Genomic DNA, 16,950 nt, shown 5'->3' on the forward strand with positions numbered 1-16,950 from the left:
TGGGTTTACCAGCTCCATCCCTCTCTCCCTCTCCTGGGTTAACCAGCTCCATCCCTCTCTCCCTCTCTCCATCTCCTGGGTTAACCAACTCCATCCCTCTCTCCATCTCCTGGGTTAACCAGCTCCATCCCTCTCTCCCTCTCTCCATCTCCTGGGTTAACCAGCTCCATCCCTCTCTCCCTCTCTCCATCTCCTGGGTTAACCAGCTCCATTCCTCTCTCCCTCTCTCCATCTCCTGGGTTAACCAGCTCCATCCCACTCTCCATCTCCTGGGATAACCAGCTCCATTCCTCTCTCCCTCTCTCCGTCTCCTGGGTTAACCAGCTCCATCCCTCTCTCCCTCTCTCCATCTCCTGGGTTAACCAGCTCCATTCCTCTCTCCCTCTCTCCATCTCCTGGGTTAACCAGCTCCATCCCTCTCTCCATCTCCTGGGTTAACCAGCTCCTTTCCTCTCTCCCTCTCTCCGTCTCCTGGGTTAACCAGCTCCATCCCTCTATCGCCATCTCCTGGGTTAACCAGCTCCATCCCTCTCTCCCTCTCGCCATCTCCTGGGTTAACCAGCTCCATCCCTCTCTCCCTCTCTCCCTCTCCTGGGTTAACCAGCTCCCTCCCTGTCTCCATCTCCTGGGTTAACCAGCTCCATCCCTCTCTCCCTCTCCTGGGTTAACCAGCTCCATCCCTCTCTCCATCTCTCCATCTCCTGGGTTAACCAGCTCCATCCCTCTCTCCATCTCCTGGGTTAACCAGCTCCATCCCTCTCTCCCTCTCTCCATCTCCTGGGTTAACCAGCTCCATCCCTCTCTCCATCTCCTGGGTTAACCAAAACCATCCCTATCTCCATCTCCTGGGTTAACCAGCTCCATCCCTCTCTCCCTCTCTCCTTCTCCTGGGTTAACCAGCTCCATCCCTCTCTCACTCTCTCCATCTCCTGGTTTAACCAGCTCCATCCCTCTCTCCCTCTCTCAATCCCCTGGGTTAACCAACTCCGTCCCTCTCTCCATCTCCTGGGTTAATCAGCTCCATCCCTCTCTCCATCTCTCCCTCTCTCCATCTCATGGGTTAACCAGCTCCATCCCTCTCTCCATCTCCTGGGTTAACCAGCTCCATCCCTCTCTCCATCTCCTGGGTTAACCAGCTCCATCCCTCTCTCCATCTCCTGGGTTAACCAGCTCCATCCCTCTCTCCCTCTCCTGGGTTAACCAGCTCCATCCCTCTCTCCCTCTCTCCATCTCCTGGGTTAACCAACTCCATCCCTCTCTCCATCTCCTGGGTTAACCAGCTTCATCCCTCTCTCCCTCTCTCCATCTCCTGGGTTAACCAGCTCCATCCCTCTCTCCCTCTCTCCATCTCCTGGGTTAACCAGCTCCATTCCTCTCTCCCTCTCTCCATCTCCTGGGTTAACCAGCTCCATCCCTCTCTCCATCTCCTGGGTTAACCAGCTCCATTCCTCTCTCCCTCTCTCCGTCTCCTGGGTTAACCAGCTCCATCCCTCTATCGCCATCTCCTGGGTTAACCAGCTCCATCCCTCTCTCCATCTCCTGGGTTAACCAGCTCCATCACTCTCTCCATCTCCTGGGTTAGCCAGCTCCATCCCTCTCTCCCTCTCTCCCTCTCCTGGTTTAACCAGCTCCATCCCTCTCTCCCTCTCTCCATCTCCTGGGTTAACCAGCTCCATTCCTCTCTCCCTCTCTCCATCTCCTGGGTTAACCAGCTCCATCCCTCTCTCCATCTCCTGGGTTAACCAGCTCCATCCCTCTCTCCCTCTCTCCATCTCCTGGGTTAACCAGCTCCATCCCTCTCTCCATCTCCTGGGTTAACCAGCTCCATCCCTCTCTCCCTCTCTCCATTTCCTGGGTTACCAGCTCCATCCCTCTCTCCCTCCATCTCCTGGGTTAACCAGCTCCATCCCTCTCTCCCTCTCTCCATCTCCTGGGTTAACCAGCTCCATCCCTCTCTCCCTCTCTCCATCTCCTGGGTTAACCAGCTCCATCCCTCTCTCCATCTCCTGGGTTAACCAGCTCCATCCCTCTCTCCATCTCCTGGGTTAACCAGCTCCATCCCTCTCTCCATCTCCTGGGTTAACCAGCTCCATCCCTCTCTCCATCTCCTGGGTTAACCAGCTCCATCCCTCTCTCCCTCTCTCCATCTCCTGGGTTAACCAGCTCCATCCCTCTCTCCCTCTCTCCATCTCCTGGGTTAACCAGCTCCATCCCTCTCTCCCTCTCCTGGGTTAACCAGCTCCATCCCTCTCTCCCTCTCTCCAACTCCTGGGTTAACCAACTCCATCCCTCTCTCCATCTCCTGGGTTAACCAGCTTCATCCCTCTCTCCCTCTCTCCATCTCCTGGGTTAACCAGCTCCATCCCTCTCTCCCTCTCTCCATCTCCTGGGTTAACCAGCTCCATTCCTCTCTCCCTCTCTCCATCTCCTGGGTTAACCAGCTCCATCCCTCTCTCCATCTCCTGGGTTAACCAGCTCCATTCCTCTCTCCCTCTCTCCGTCTCCTGGGTTAACCAGCTCCATCCCTCTATCGCCATCTCCTGGGTTAACCAGCTCCATCCCTCTCTCCATCTCCTGGGTTAAACAGCTCCATCACTCTCTCCATCTCCTGGGTTAGCCAGCTCCATCCCTCTCTCCCTCTCTCCCTCTCCTGGTTTAACCAGCTCCATCCCTCTCTCCCTCTCTCCATCTCCTGGGTTAACCAGCTCCATTCCTCTCTCCCTCTCTCCATCTCCTGGGTTAACCAGCTCCATCCCTCTCTCCATCTCCTGGGTTAACCAGCTCCATCCCTCTCTCCCTCTCTCCATCTCCTGGGTTAACCAGCTCCATCCCTCTCTCCATCTCCTGGGTTAACCAGCTCCATCCCTCTCTCCCTCTCTCCATTTCCTGGGTTACCAGCTCCATCCCTCTCTCCCTCCATCTCCTGGGTTAACCAGCTCCATCCCTCTCTCCCTCTCTCCATCTCCTGGGTTAACCAGCTCCATCCCTCTCTCCCTCTCTCCATCTCCTGGGTTAACCAGCTCCATCCCTCTCTCCATCTCCTGGGTTAACCAGCTCCATCCCTCTCTCCATCTCCTGGGTTAACCAGCTCCATCCCTCTCTCCATCTCCTGGGTTAACCAGCTCCATCCCTCTCTCCATCTCCTGGGTTAACCAGCTCCATCCCTCTCTCCCTCTTTCCATCTCCTGGGTTAACCAGCTCCATCCCTCTCTCCCTCTCTCCATCTCCTGGGTTAACCAACTCCATCCCTCTCTCCATCTCCTGGGTTAACCAACTCCATCCCTCTCTCCATCTCCTGGGTTAACCAACTCCATCCCTCTCTCCATCTCCTGGGTTTACCAGCTCCATCCCCCTCTCCCTCTCTCCATCTCCTGGGTTAACCAGATCCATCCCTCTCTCCATCTCCTGGGTTAACCAGCTCAATCCCTCTCTCCCTCTCTCCATCTCCTGGGTTAACCAGCTCAATCCCTCTCTCCCTCTCTCCATCTCCTGGGTTAACCAGCTCCATCCCTCTCTCCCTCTCTCCATCTCCTGGGTTAACCAACTCCATCCCTCTCTCCATCCCCTGGGTTAACCAGCTCCATCCCTCTCTCCATCTCCTGGGTTTACCAGCTCCATCCCTCTCTCCCTCTCCTGGGTTAACCAGCTCCATCCCTCTCTCCCTCTCTCTGGGTTAACCAGCTCCATCCCTCTCTCCCTCTCTCCATCTCCTGGGTTAACTAGCTCCATCCCTCTCTCCCTCTCTCCATCTCCTGGGTTAACCAACTCCATCCCTCTCTCCATCTCCTGGGTTAACCAGCTCCATCCCTCTCTCCATCTCCTGGGTTTACCAGCTCCATCCCTCTCTCCCTCTCCTGGGTTAACCAGCTCCATCCCTCTCTCCCTCTCTCTGGGTTAACCAGCTCCATCCCTCTCTCCCTCTCTCCATCTCCTGGGTTAACTAGCTCCATCCCTCTCTCCCTCTCTCCATCTCCTGGGTTAACCAACTCCATCCCTCTCTCCATCTCCTGGGTTAACCAGCTCCATCCCTCTCTCCCTCTCTCCATCTCCTGGGTTAACCAGCTCCATTCCTCTCTCCCTCTCTCCATCTCCTGGGTTAACCAGCTCCATCCCTCTCTCCATCTCCTGGGTTAACCAGCTCCATCCCTCTCTCCCTCTCTCCATCTCCTGGGTTAACCAGCTCCATCCCTCTCTCCATCTCCTGGGTTAACCAGCTCCATCCCTCTCTCCATCTCTCCATCTCCTGGGTTAACCAGCTCCATCCCTCTCTCCCTCTCTCCATCTCCTGGGTTAACCAACTCCATCCCTCTCTCCATCTCCTGGGTTAACCAGCTCCATCCTTCTGTCCCTCTCTCCATCTCCTGGGTTAACCAGCTCCATCCCTCTCTCCCTCCATCTCCTGGGTTAACCAGCTCCATCCCTCTCTCCCTCTCTCCATCTCCTGGGTTAACCAACTCCATCCCTCTCTCCATCTCCTGGGTTAACCAGCTCCATCCCTCTCTCCATCTCCTGGGTTAACCAGCTCCATCCCTCTCTCCCTCTCTCCATCTCCTGGGTTAACTAGCTCCATTCCTCTCTCCCTCTCTCCATCTCCTGGGTTAACCAGCTCCATCCCTCTCTCCATCTCCTGGGTTAACCAGCTCCATCCCTCTCTCCCTCTCTCCATCTCCTGGGTTACCAGCTCCATCCCTCTCTCCCTCCATCTCCTGGGTTAACCAGCTCCATCCCTCTCTCCCTCTCTCCATCTCCTGGGTTAACCAGCTCCATCCCTCTCTCCCTCTGAGCATGATGGGATGTTAATTGCTTAATGAACTCAGAAACCACACCTGTGTGGAAGCACCTGCATTCAATAAACGTTGTATCCCTCATTTATTAGTGTTTTCCATTATTTTGTCAGTGACCTGTACATAACATAAGGGTTGAAGGTGCCTTGCTCAATGGCACAACGGCAGTATCAGACACCTGTGATTCTGATGCCAGAAACACTCTGTAGAACATGGACCCAGAACTTGGACCCAGACACCCAGAACATGGACCCAGAGACACAGAGACCCAGAACATGGACCCAGAGACCCAGAACATGGACCCAGAGACACAGAGACCCAGAACATGGACCCAGGGACCCAGAACATGGACCCAGAGAACCAGAACATGGACCCAGAGAACCAGAACATGGACACATGGACCCAGAACTAGAATAGTTGACCTTTGTTGTACCACAATTATAGAATATTCTATTTGTTCTATTTGTTGTATGGCCATTCTCATAGGACTGTATAGGACATTCTAAACCGTTTCCGAACAGAAATTACAGTCTACCAGAAAATAAACAAAGTAGTACAATTATTCAAATCTTAGCCAAGCTGTGAATCATGACATTATGATATTGTTTTACCTGCCATGTGACATGAGCTAGTTATATCCTCATACACTGAGTGTACAAAACATTAGCAACACCTTAATATTGAGTTGCACCACCGAAAGCGTGTGGCCCATGTTGACTCCAATGCTTCCCATAGCTGGTCATGTCCTCATACACTCTACTAGGTGTTGAAAGCTTTCCACAGGGATTCTGGCCCATGTTGACTCCAATGCTTCCCATTGCTGGTGATGGCCTCATACACAGTGTTGTTGTCTTGCCCATTCACCATCTGAATGGCACACAAACACAATCCATGTCTTAAATGTGTTGAGGCTTAACAATTCTTCTTTAACCCGTCTCCTCCTCTTCACCTACACTGATTGAAGTGGATTTAACAAGTGACATCAATAAGGGATCATAGCTTTCACCTGGATTCACCTGGTCAGTCTGTCATGGAGAAAGCAGGTGGTCATAATGTTTGTACACTCAGTGTAGTTTCAGTGTTTATAAAAATATTGCTAGTTTAATTTCCCTTTTTGAATATTTGGGAAAAGTTGTAGGCTGCTCACTTTCCAACGGCAAACACTGTGGTTGCTATGGTGATGTTCATGGACTTGTAGATTGTGCCGACGAGGTCAGGGTCAAAGGTTCCTTCCCAGACGATGGGTGCCAACCACGGGGTGACTGCCACCACATCAGTACGACTAAAGAAACAAAACAAGATCAAGCCGGACTGTGTGGTACTGATTATGAGCTCAATGTTTACAGATATACAGATCAAGCCTGACTGTGTTGTACTGATTATGATCTCAATGTTTACAGATATACAGATCAAGCTGGACTGTGTAGTACCTATTATGATCTCAATGTTTACAGATATACAGATCAAGCCGGACTGTGTTGTACTGATTATGATCTCAATGTTTACAGCTATACAGATCAAGCCGGATTGTGTTGTACTGATTATGATCTCAATGTTTACAGATATACAGATCAAGCCAGACTGTGTTGTACTGATTATGATCTCAATGTTTACAGATATACAGATCAAGCTGGACTGTGTAGTACCTATTATGATCTCAATGTTTACAGATAGACAGATCAAGCTGGACTGTGTTGTACTGATTATGATCTCAATGTTTACAGCTATACAGATCAAGCCGGACTGTGTTGTACTGATTATGATCTCAATGTTTACAGATATACAGATCAAGCCAGACTGTGTTGTACTGATTATGATCTCAATGTTTACAGATAGACAGATCAAGCTGGACTGTGTTGTACTGATTATGATCTCAATGTTTACAGATATACAGATCAAGCTGGACTGTGTTGTACTGATTATGATCTCAATGTTTACAGATATACAGATCAAGCCGGACTGTGTTGTACTGATTATGATCTCAATGTTTACAGATATACAGATCAAGCCGGACTGTGTTGTACTGATTATGATCTCAATGTTTACAGATATACAGATCAAGCCAGACTGTGTTGTACTGATTATGATCTCAATGTTTACAGATAGACAGATCAAGCCGGACTGTGTTGTACTGATTGTGATCTCAATGTTTACAGATATACAGATCAAGCCGGACTGTGTTGTTCTGATTCTCTGCTCAATGTTTTTGCAGTTAAAGTCCCATGAAAAGACGTATGGTAAACTAGGCTACACGCTAATGTGTAAGATAACAATGAGATTTAACTAACTAACATAACAACACTACTCACCCCGCCAAGACACTGGGCTGCTTGTACAATAGCCTGGGAGAACAAAACGTAATTCATTAGGTAATTGCATCATTGTAATGAAGAAATGCTGTTATTACACTCTCATCAAAAGTTGCTAGAGAAAAATAAGATTTTTTTTTTATTGGTTCTTTGGATAATCCTTTATATAACTATTTTTAGAACTGCTGAGGTTTGTGGGTTTTATGCTTGTATCGCTGTATCGTAATCTACACACAATACCCTATAATGTCGAAGCAAAAACAAGCTTTTTGAACTTCTCAAATTTATTAAAAATAAAAAATTTAAATATCAAATTTACATAACCGTTCAGACCCTTTACTCAATGCTTTGTCGAACCACCTTTGGCAACGATTACAGCCTTGAGTCTTCTTGGATATGACGCACACCTGTATTTGGGTAGTCTCTCCCATTCTTCTCTGCAGATCCTCTCAAGCTCTGTCAGGTTGAATGGGGAGCGTCGCTGCACAGCTATTTGCAGAAATGTTCAATCAGGTTCAAGTCCGGGCTCTGGCCACTCAAGGACATTCAGAGACTTGTCCCAAGCAACTCCTGCGATGTCTTGGCTGTGTGCTTAGGGTCGTTGTTCTGTTTGACGGTGAACCTTTGCTCCAGTCTGAAGCCCTGATGAGGTTTTTGTCAAGGATCTCTCCGTACTTTGCTCTGTTAATCTAGTCTCACAGTCCCTGTCACATCCCCACAGCATGATGTTGCCACCACCATGCTTCACCATAGGGATGGTGCCAGGTTTCCTCCAGACGTGAAGCTTGGAATTCAGGACAAAAAGTTCAATCTTGGTTTCATCAGATCAGAGAATCTTGTTTCTCATGGTCAGAGTTCTTTAGGTGCCTTTTGGCAAAGTCTAAGTCGGCAGTCATGTGCCTTTTACTGAGGAGTGGCTTCCATCTGCCCACTCTACCATAGAGACCCGATTGGTGGAGTGCTGCAGAGATGGTTGTCCTTCTGGAAGGTTCTCCCATCTCCACAGATGAACTCTGGAGCTCTGTCAGAGTGACCATCAGGTTTTTGGGTCACTACCCTGATCAAGGCCTTTCTACGCCGATTGGTCAGTTTGGCCGGGCTGCTAGCTCTACGAAGAGTCTTGGTGGTTCCAAACGTCTCCCATTTAAGAATGATGGAGGTCACTGTGTTCTTGGGGACATTAAATGCTGCAGAATCTTTTTGTTACCCTTCCCCAGATCCAATCCTGTCTCGGAGCTCTGTGGACAATTCCTTCGACCTCATGGCTTGGTTTTTGCTCTGACATGCACTGTCAACTGTGGGACCTTATGTAGACAAGTGTGTGCCTTTCCAAATCATGTCCAAACAATTGAATTTACCACAGGTGGACTCCAATCAAGTTGCAGAAAACATCTCAAGGATGATCAATGGAAACAGGATGCACATGAGCTCAATTTCGAGTCTCATAGCAAAAGGTCTGACAAATGTTTAGTTTTAATACATTTGCAAAAAGTTCTACAAACCTATTTTTGCCTTGTCATCATGTGGTATAGTGTATAGATTGATGAGAAACATTTTTTATTTAATCAATTTTAGAATAAGTCTGTCTTCCATTGTGTATAGATTGATGATATTAGAATAATATTAGAATAATGTAACAAAATGTGGAACAAAATGTGGAAAAAGTGAAGGGGTCCGAATACATCCAAATGCATTTTACATCCTGAGAAATACAACATTTTCTCATTGTGGATGTTAGCCACTTAGTCCTGTCAGTGATCAATTGATCATTTCATAATGTTATACCTGTTACCAGCATGTAAATAGATCACTTTATCCCCCAAAGTGTTGGAGGGAAAGTTGAAAAGGGCATGGGGTTGGGGGGGTGGGATACCTTTTAGAAATGCCTTTCCAATCAAGGTGTAGTAGATCTCACTTCTTACCCTCCCCCCAACACAAAAACACAGGCCAACTACAAATGCCACCTCCATCCAGCAACTGCTAGCCCATCCCCTCTAGCACTCACGTCTGTAGCCATGAAATGCTTTGAAAGACTGGTCATGGCTCACATCAACACCATCAACTCAGACACCCTGGACCCACTCCAATTCACATTCCACCCCAACTAAACTAAGGACCCTGCGATTAAATGCCTCACTCTCCAATTTGATACTGGACTTTGATGGGTTGCCCCCAGTTGGTGTTGTTAGGCAAAAACAGATCTACCATGCTGACCCTGAACACGGGGGCCCCTCAAGGGTGTGTGCTTAGCCCACTCCTGTACTCCAACACCATCATTAAGTTTGCTGACGACATGACAGTGGTAGGCCTGATGACTGAAGACGATGAGACAGCCTAAAGGGAGGAGACCTGGCCGTGTGGTACCAGGAAAACATCCTCTCTGCAAGATGAAAGAGCTTATCTTGGAAACGGAGGACTTAGCAGGTCCCCAAACATATCGACGGGTCTGTAGTGGAGACGGTCGAGATCTTCCAATTCCTCGACGTTCACATCCCTAACGACCTACTATACAGCTGCACCATTGAAAGCATCTTGACCGGCTGTATCACCGCTTGGTATAGCTACTGCTCGGCATCTGACCACAAGGTGCGTATAGTCCAGTACATCACTGGGGCCGAACTCTCTGTCATCCAGGATGTCTATACCAGGTGGTGTCAGAGGAAAGCCCTAAAAATGTTCAATGACTCTAGCCAACCAAGTAAGTCTGTTCTCTCTGCTACCACACAGCAAGCGGTATCTGAGCGTCATGTCTGGGACCAAAAGGCTGCTTAACAGCTTCTATCCCAAAGACATAAGACTGCTGAACAATTAATCAAATGGCAACCGGGACTTTCTGCGTTTCACCGTTACCTACATCTACATAGTAGTTCGATCAATCACATAACCGTACCTACATGTACATATTACCTCAATCAATCTATCTACCTGATACCCCAGTACGCTGGCTCATTACCGGTACATATGTAACCCTCGTCATTGTTCTGTTTTTGTGTTGCTTTATTGTGTTAATATTTTATTTGTACTTGTTAATGTTTTTACTTTTTAACTACATTGCTGTAAGTTTCGTGGGGAAATGTTATTTTATTTCTTTATTTAACCTTTATTTAACCAGGTAGGCTAGTTGAGAACAACTTTATTTAACCAGGTAGGCCAGTTGAGAACACCTTTATTTAACCAGGTAGGCCAGTTGAGAACACCTTTATTTAACCAGGTAGGCTAGTTGAGAACACCTTTATTTAACCAGGTAGGCTAGTTGAGAACACCTTTATTTAACCAGGTAGGCTAGTTGAGAACACCTTTATTTAACCAGGTAGGCTAGTTGAGAACACCTTTATTTAACCAGGTAGGCCAGTTGAGAACACCTTTATTTAACCAGGTAGGCCAGTTGAGAACACCTTTATTTAACCAGGTAGGCTAGTTGAGAACACCTTTATTTAACCAGGTAGGCCAGTTGAGAACACCTTTATTTAACCAGGTAGGCTAGTTGAGAACACCTTTATTTAACCAGGTAGGCCAGTTGAGAACACCTTTATTTAACCAGGTAGGCCAGTTGAGAACACCTTTATTTAACCAGGTAGGCCAGTTGAGAACACCTTTATTTAACCAGGTAGGCCAGTTGAGAACACCTTTATTTAACCAGGTAGGCCAGTTGAGAACACCTTTATTTAACCAGGTAGGCCAGTTGAGAACACCTTTATTTAACCAGGTAGGCCAGTTGAGAACACCTTTATTTAACCAGGTAGGCCAGTTGAGAACACCTTTATTTAACCAGGTAGGCTAGTTGAGAACAAGTTCTCATTTACAACTGCGACCTGGCCAAGATAAAGCAAAGCAGTGCAACATAAACAACAACACAGAGTTACACATGGAGTAAAACAAGCGTACAGCCAACAGTGTGTGCAAATGGCGTGAGGAGGTAAGACAATAACTAGGCCAATAGTAGCAAAGTAATTACAATTTAGCAAATTAACACTGGAGATATAGATGTGCAGAGGATGATGTGCAAGTAGAAATACTGGTGTGCAAAAGAGTAGAAAAGCAAATAAAAACAATATGGGGATGAGGTTGGTAGATTGGATGGGCTATTTACAGATGGCTATTTACAGCTGCAGCGATCGGTTAGCTGCTCAGATAGCTGATGTTTAAAGTTAGTGAGGGAAATATAAGTCTCCATCTTCAGCTCTTTTTTGCAATTCGTTCCAGTCAATGGCAGCAGAGAACTGGAAGGAAAGGCAGCCAAAGAGGTTGTCACGCCATGACCTTAGAGATCCTTTTTATGTCTCTATTAAGGTGTGGTCAGGGTGTGAGTTGGGGTGGGCATTCTATGTTTTCTATTTCTTTGTGTTTGGCCGGGTATGGTCCTCAATCAGGGACAGCTGTCTATCATTGTCTCTGATTGGGAAACATACTTACTGTATTTACATGCTGGAAACAGGTAGCCATGTAGCATTAGTAAGACTTGTCAATTGATCACTGACAGGACTAAGTTGCTAATGTAATCTCACTGACCACAATGAGAATAGATTGTGTTTGTGATGTATCGTTGCTCATCAGCCATCACAAACATATTCTTACAAAACTGATGTCTTCAGCATCATTATGTTCATACGTGCAATAGATCTTCAACGATCTATACAAAATCTGGTTTAATAATATAGACACTACATATGTGTAATTTGACATTGGGGTGATAGATCACGACTCCCGTGTTTGACCTGACATTACATAATCTGTTGTAAACAGACATCAATCACAGTCAACCTCTAATTTAGTCTTAATTAGATTAGTCTTAATTTAGTCTTAATTAACATAACTAAATCCCACAGCCACTGGAGAACACACCACTACCTAATTACCAACCGCCCCGAATCAGTTCTCCATAAACTTCATGTTTACATTCATGGGTGAAACCACGTAGATTCAAATATACATGGAGATTCCACTAATTTAAAAAAAAGTTCAAATGTGTTTTTGTTCGAGAAATCGTCGCGGACGTATTCAGTCAGACGCATTGCGGAGAAGAAACTAACGTCCGTGGGCGTGGTGTAGAGTTTGGCCAGTAGCATGAAGTTTGGGTAGCCAGCCAAATGGTGAATGATGGCACAGTAAAATACTGATACACACCTTTCTGGAGAGATGATGTTCTGTTCTCTGCTCCTGAAAATACTGATACACACCTTTCTGGAGAGATGATGTTCTGTTCTCTGCTCCTGAATATACAGATACACACCTTTCTGGAGAGATGATGTTCTGTTCTCTGCTCCTGAATATACTGATACACACCTTTCTGGAGAGATGATGTTCTGTTCTCTGTCCTGAATTTGGACTTACTCAGACTGTGTGAATAAAAAGACAATGATTAATGATGGCTATACAGTATTTTTTATTTATTTTATTTTTCACCTTTATTTAACCAGGTAGGCTAGTTGAGAACACCTTTATTTAACCAGGTAGGCTAGTTGAGAACACCTTTATTTAACCAGGTAGGCTAGTTGAGAACACCTTTATTTAACCAGGTAGGCTAGTTGAGAACAAGTTCTCATTTACAACTGCGACCTGGCCAAGATAAAGCATAGCAGTGTGAACAGACAACAACACAGAGTTACACATGGAGTAAACAATAAACAAGTCAATAACACAGTAGGAAAAAAAGTCTATATACATTGTGTGCAAAAGGCATGAGGAGGTAGGCGAATAATTACAATTTTGCAGATTAACACTGGAGTGATAAATGATCAGATGGTCATGTACAGGTAGAGATATTGGTGTGCAAAAGAGCAGAAAAGTAAATAAATAATAACAGTTTGGGGATGAGGTAGGTAAAAATGGGTGGGCTATTTACCGATGGACTATGTACAGCTGCAGCGATCGGTTAGCTGCTCAGATAGTAGATGTTTGAAGTTGGTGAGGGAGATAAAAGTCTCCAACTTCAACGATTTTTTGCAATTCGTTCCAGTCACAGGCAGCAGAGAACTGGAAGGAAAGGAGGCCAAATGGGGTGTTGGCTTTGGGGATGATCAGTGAGATGCACCTGCTGGAGCGCGTGCTACGGGTGGTTGTTGCCATCGTGACCAGTGAACTGAGATAAGGCGGAGCTTTACCTAGCATGGACTTGTAGATGACCTGGAGTCAGTGGGTCTGGCGACGAATATGTAGCGAGGGCCAGCCGACTAGAGCATACAGGTCGCAGTGGTGGGTGGTATAAGGTGCTTTAGTAACAAAACGGATGGCACTGTGATAAACTGCATCCAGTTTGCTGAATAGAGTATTGGAAGCTATTTTGTAGATGACATCGCCAAAGTCGAGGATTGGTAGGATAGTCAGTTTTACTAGGGTAAGTTTGGCGGCGTGAGTGAAGGAGGCTTTGTTGCGAAATAGAAAGCCGATTCTAGATTTTATTTTAGATTGGAGATGTTTGATATGAGTCTGGAAGGAGAGTTTACAGTCTAGCCAGACACCTAGGTACTGATAGATGTCCACATATTCTAGGTCGGAACCATCCAGGGTGGTGATGCTAGTCAGGCGTGCTGGTGCAGGCAGCAAACGGTTGAAAAGCATGCATTTGGTTTTAGTAGCGTTAAAGAGCAGTTGGAGGCCACGGAAAGACTGTTGTATGGCATTGAAGCTCGTTTGGAGGTAAGTTAGCACAGTGTCCAAGGAAGGGCCAGAAGTATACAGAATGGTGTCGTCTGCGTAGAGGTGGATCAGGGAATCGGCCGCAGTATGAGCAACATCATTGATATATACAGAGAAAAGAGTCGGCCCGAGAATTGAACCCTGTGGCACCCCCATAGAGACTGCCAGAGGACCGGACCACATGCCCTCCAATTTGACACACTGAACTCTGTCTGCAAAGTAGTTGGTGAACCAGGCAAGGCAGTCATTAGAAAAACCGAGGATACTGAGTCTGCCGATAAGAATATGGTGATTGACAGAGTCGAAAGCCTTGGCCAGGTCGATGAAGACGGCTGCACAGTATTGTCTTTTATCGATGGCGGTTATGATATCGTTTAGTACCTTGAGCGTGGCTGAGGTGCACCCGTGACCGGCTCGGAAACCAGATACATAATACACATACTGAATCTATTGTAACTATTATCTATGCCAACAACCACCTGGTTATTCAACCCTTCAACCCTGCATATTAGAGGCTGCTGCCCCATAGACATAGACATGGAATCACTGGCCACTTTAATAATGTTTACATACTGTTTTAGTCATCTCATATGTGTATACTTTATTTTATATGTATACACTGTATTCTATTCTACTGTATTTTAGTCAATGCCACTCTGACAATGCTAATCATAATACCCATATATTTCTTAATTCCATTATTTTACTTTTAGAATGAGGCTGTAATTAAATAAAAATGTGTCCAAGGACAAGGGGCCTTAATACTTCCTGAATACACTGTACATGTAGCCTTAGAAATAAGATTCCGTAAATCAGTAACTTGCTAACATCAGATAACATTCTTTATATTAGCCATTTATGAGACTCACGTAGATCATTCCTTTAATGATCCCGCAGTAGCAATACAGGGATATAATATCTACAGAAGAGACAGGAATGCTTATGGGGGAGGTGTTGCTTTATCTATTTAGAGCCATTTCCCTGTAATGTTTAGAGAATATCTCATGTCCAGTGTTATTGAAGAGGTTGCAGGTTTACCTGCCTCATCTAAAGCCTTTTAGGGATATTTCTATAGGTCACCAAGTGCTAACATTCAGTATTTAGACAATGTGTGTGAAATGCTCGATAGTATCATCTACACTGATTGAAGTGGATGTAGCAAGTGACATCAATAAGGGATCATAGCTTTCACCTGGATTCACCTGTCAGTCTATGTTATGGATGGAAAGACATGGTGTCCTTAATGTTTTGTACACTCAGTGTGTAAACGCAACATGTAAAGTGTCGGTCCCGTGTTTCATGAGCTGAAAAAAAAATACAGGAAATGATCCAAAAAGCTTTACATCCCTGTTGGTGATCATTTCTCATTTGCCAAGATACTCCATTCACCTGATAGGTGTGGCATATCAAGAAGCTGATTAAACAACGTGATCATTGCACAGGTGCACCTTCTGCTGGGGACAATAAAAGGCCATAGACATGCTGACTGCAGGAATGTCAACCAGAGCTGATGCCAGAAAATGTTAATTTCTCTACCGTAAGCCGCCTCAAACGGCATTTTAGAGAATCTTACGTCCAATTGGCTCCAGTCTTGGTGTGAGCCGAATTAGGAGGAACTGGTACTCACTGAGCAAGCGGTGTGACTTCCTTAACAGCAATGATGAACCAATACCACAATATGACTTGTTCATATCCTTATTGGTGCCCACCACTAGTAACTGTGTACAGTACATCTCTGTTATGTTATCTCTGTAAATGATCTAACGGGTAACATTAAGGAAATAGGAAAGAGCGTTTAGAAGTACCAAGTATCATGACTTGTTGGAAGGATTTCAAAGTTCATATCAACTAACCTGGTGTTCCTCTGGTCCTCATCAACTGGGATATCTCTGTTGGAAGAGTCAAACCAAACCCTGTGAATATGAATCAATCAGAAAATCCATATCACATTATAGCATCATTAGGGTGTAATAAATTAACAGAAACTTGATCTTACCCATTGAGCCTTTCATTGAAGAAGCTGTAGTGAACATACCTTTCGGAAGAGAGGAGAAAATCAATTCAAGTCTGTCATGAAAACATTTAAAGGCCTTATTACACAAAATGTGCTGCTCACGCTGCTTTTCTTCTACATCAGATTTGCAGCCTAATTTATACGCAACGCAATAATGCAATGAGCTACTGAAAATGGGGATCCAGCTTAGTTGAGTCGAGCTACAAATTATGAGCTGCACAAGTTTACATTATCCTTACATTATCCTTAAATTACCTTGGATGTGGTGTGGGCAAAGCCTCATTCAAGGTAGCCTAGTGGTTAGAGTGTAGAGGAGGCAGGGTACCCTAGTGGTTAGAGTGTAGAGGCGTCAGGGTAGCCTAGTGGTTAGGGTGTAGAGGAGGCAGGGTAGCCTAATGGTTAGAGTGTAGAGGCGGCAGGGTAGCCTAGTGGTTAGTGTAGAGGTGGCAGGGTAGCCTAGTGGTTAGAGTGTAGAGGTGGCAGGGTAGCCTAGTGGTTAGAGTGTAGAGGAGGCAGGGTAGCCTAGTGGTTAGAGTGTAGAGGTGGCAGGGTAGCCTAGTGGTTAGAGTGTAGAGGCGGCAAGGTAGCCTAGTGGTTAGAGTGTAGAGGAGGCAGGGTACCCTAGTGGTTAGAGTGTAGAGGAGGCAGGGTAGCCTAGTGGTTAGAGTGCAGAGGAGGCAGGGTAGCCTAGTGGTTAGAGTGTAGAGGCGGCACGGTAGCCTAGTGGTTAGAGTGTAGAGGAGGCAGGGTAGCCTAGTGGTTAGACTGTAGAGGAGGCAGGGTAGCCTAGTGGTTAGAGTGTAGAGGCGGCAGGGTAGCCTAGTGGTTAGAGTGTAGAGGCGGCAGGGTAGCCTAGTGGTTAGAGTGTAGAGGCGGCAGGGTAGCCTAGTGGTTAGAGTGTAGAGGAGGCAGGGTAGCCTAGTGGTTAGAGTGTAGAGGCGGCAGGGTAGCCTAGTGGTTAGAGTGTAGAGGCGGCAGGGTAGCCTAGTGGTTAGAGTGTAGAGGAGGCAGGGTACCCTAGTGGTTAGAGTGTAGAGGTGGCAGGGTAGCCTAGTGGTTAGAGTGTAGAGGAGGCAGGGTAGCCTAGTGGTTAGAGTGTAGAGGAGGCAGGGTAGCCTAGTGGTTAGAGTGTAGAGGAGGCAGGGTAGCCTAGTGGTTAGAGTGTAGAGGAGGCAGGGTAGCCTAGTGGTTAGAGTGTAGAGGAGGC

At 46.4% G+C, this 16,950-nt stretch overlaps 1 pseudogene; it reads right to left on the minus strand.

The window, feature by feature from the left end:
• The window catches only part of LOC139395738 (globoside alpha-1,3-N-acetylgalactosaminyltransferase 1-like), a 42,519-nt pseudogene extending 26,755 nt beyond the window's left edge, over window positions 1–15,764 (minus strand).
• Window positions 15,765–16,950: the final 1,186 nt, after the last annotated feature.

The sequence above is a fragment of the Oncorhynchus clarkii genome, unplaced genomic scaffold (genome assembly GCF_045791955.1).
Source record: "Oncorhynchus clarkii lewisi isolate Uvic-CL-2024 unplaced genomic scaffold, UVic_Ocla_1.0 unplaced_contig_13971_pilon_pilon, whole genome shotgun sequence".
Classification (NCBI taxonomy): domain Eukaryota; kingdom Metazoa; phylum Chordata; class Actinopteri; order Salmoniformes; family Salmonidae; genus Oncorhynchus; species Oncorhynchus clarkii.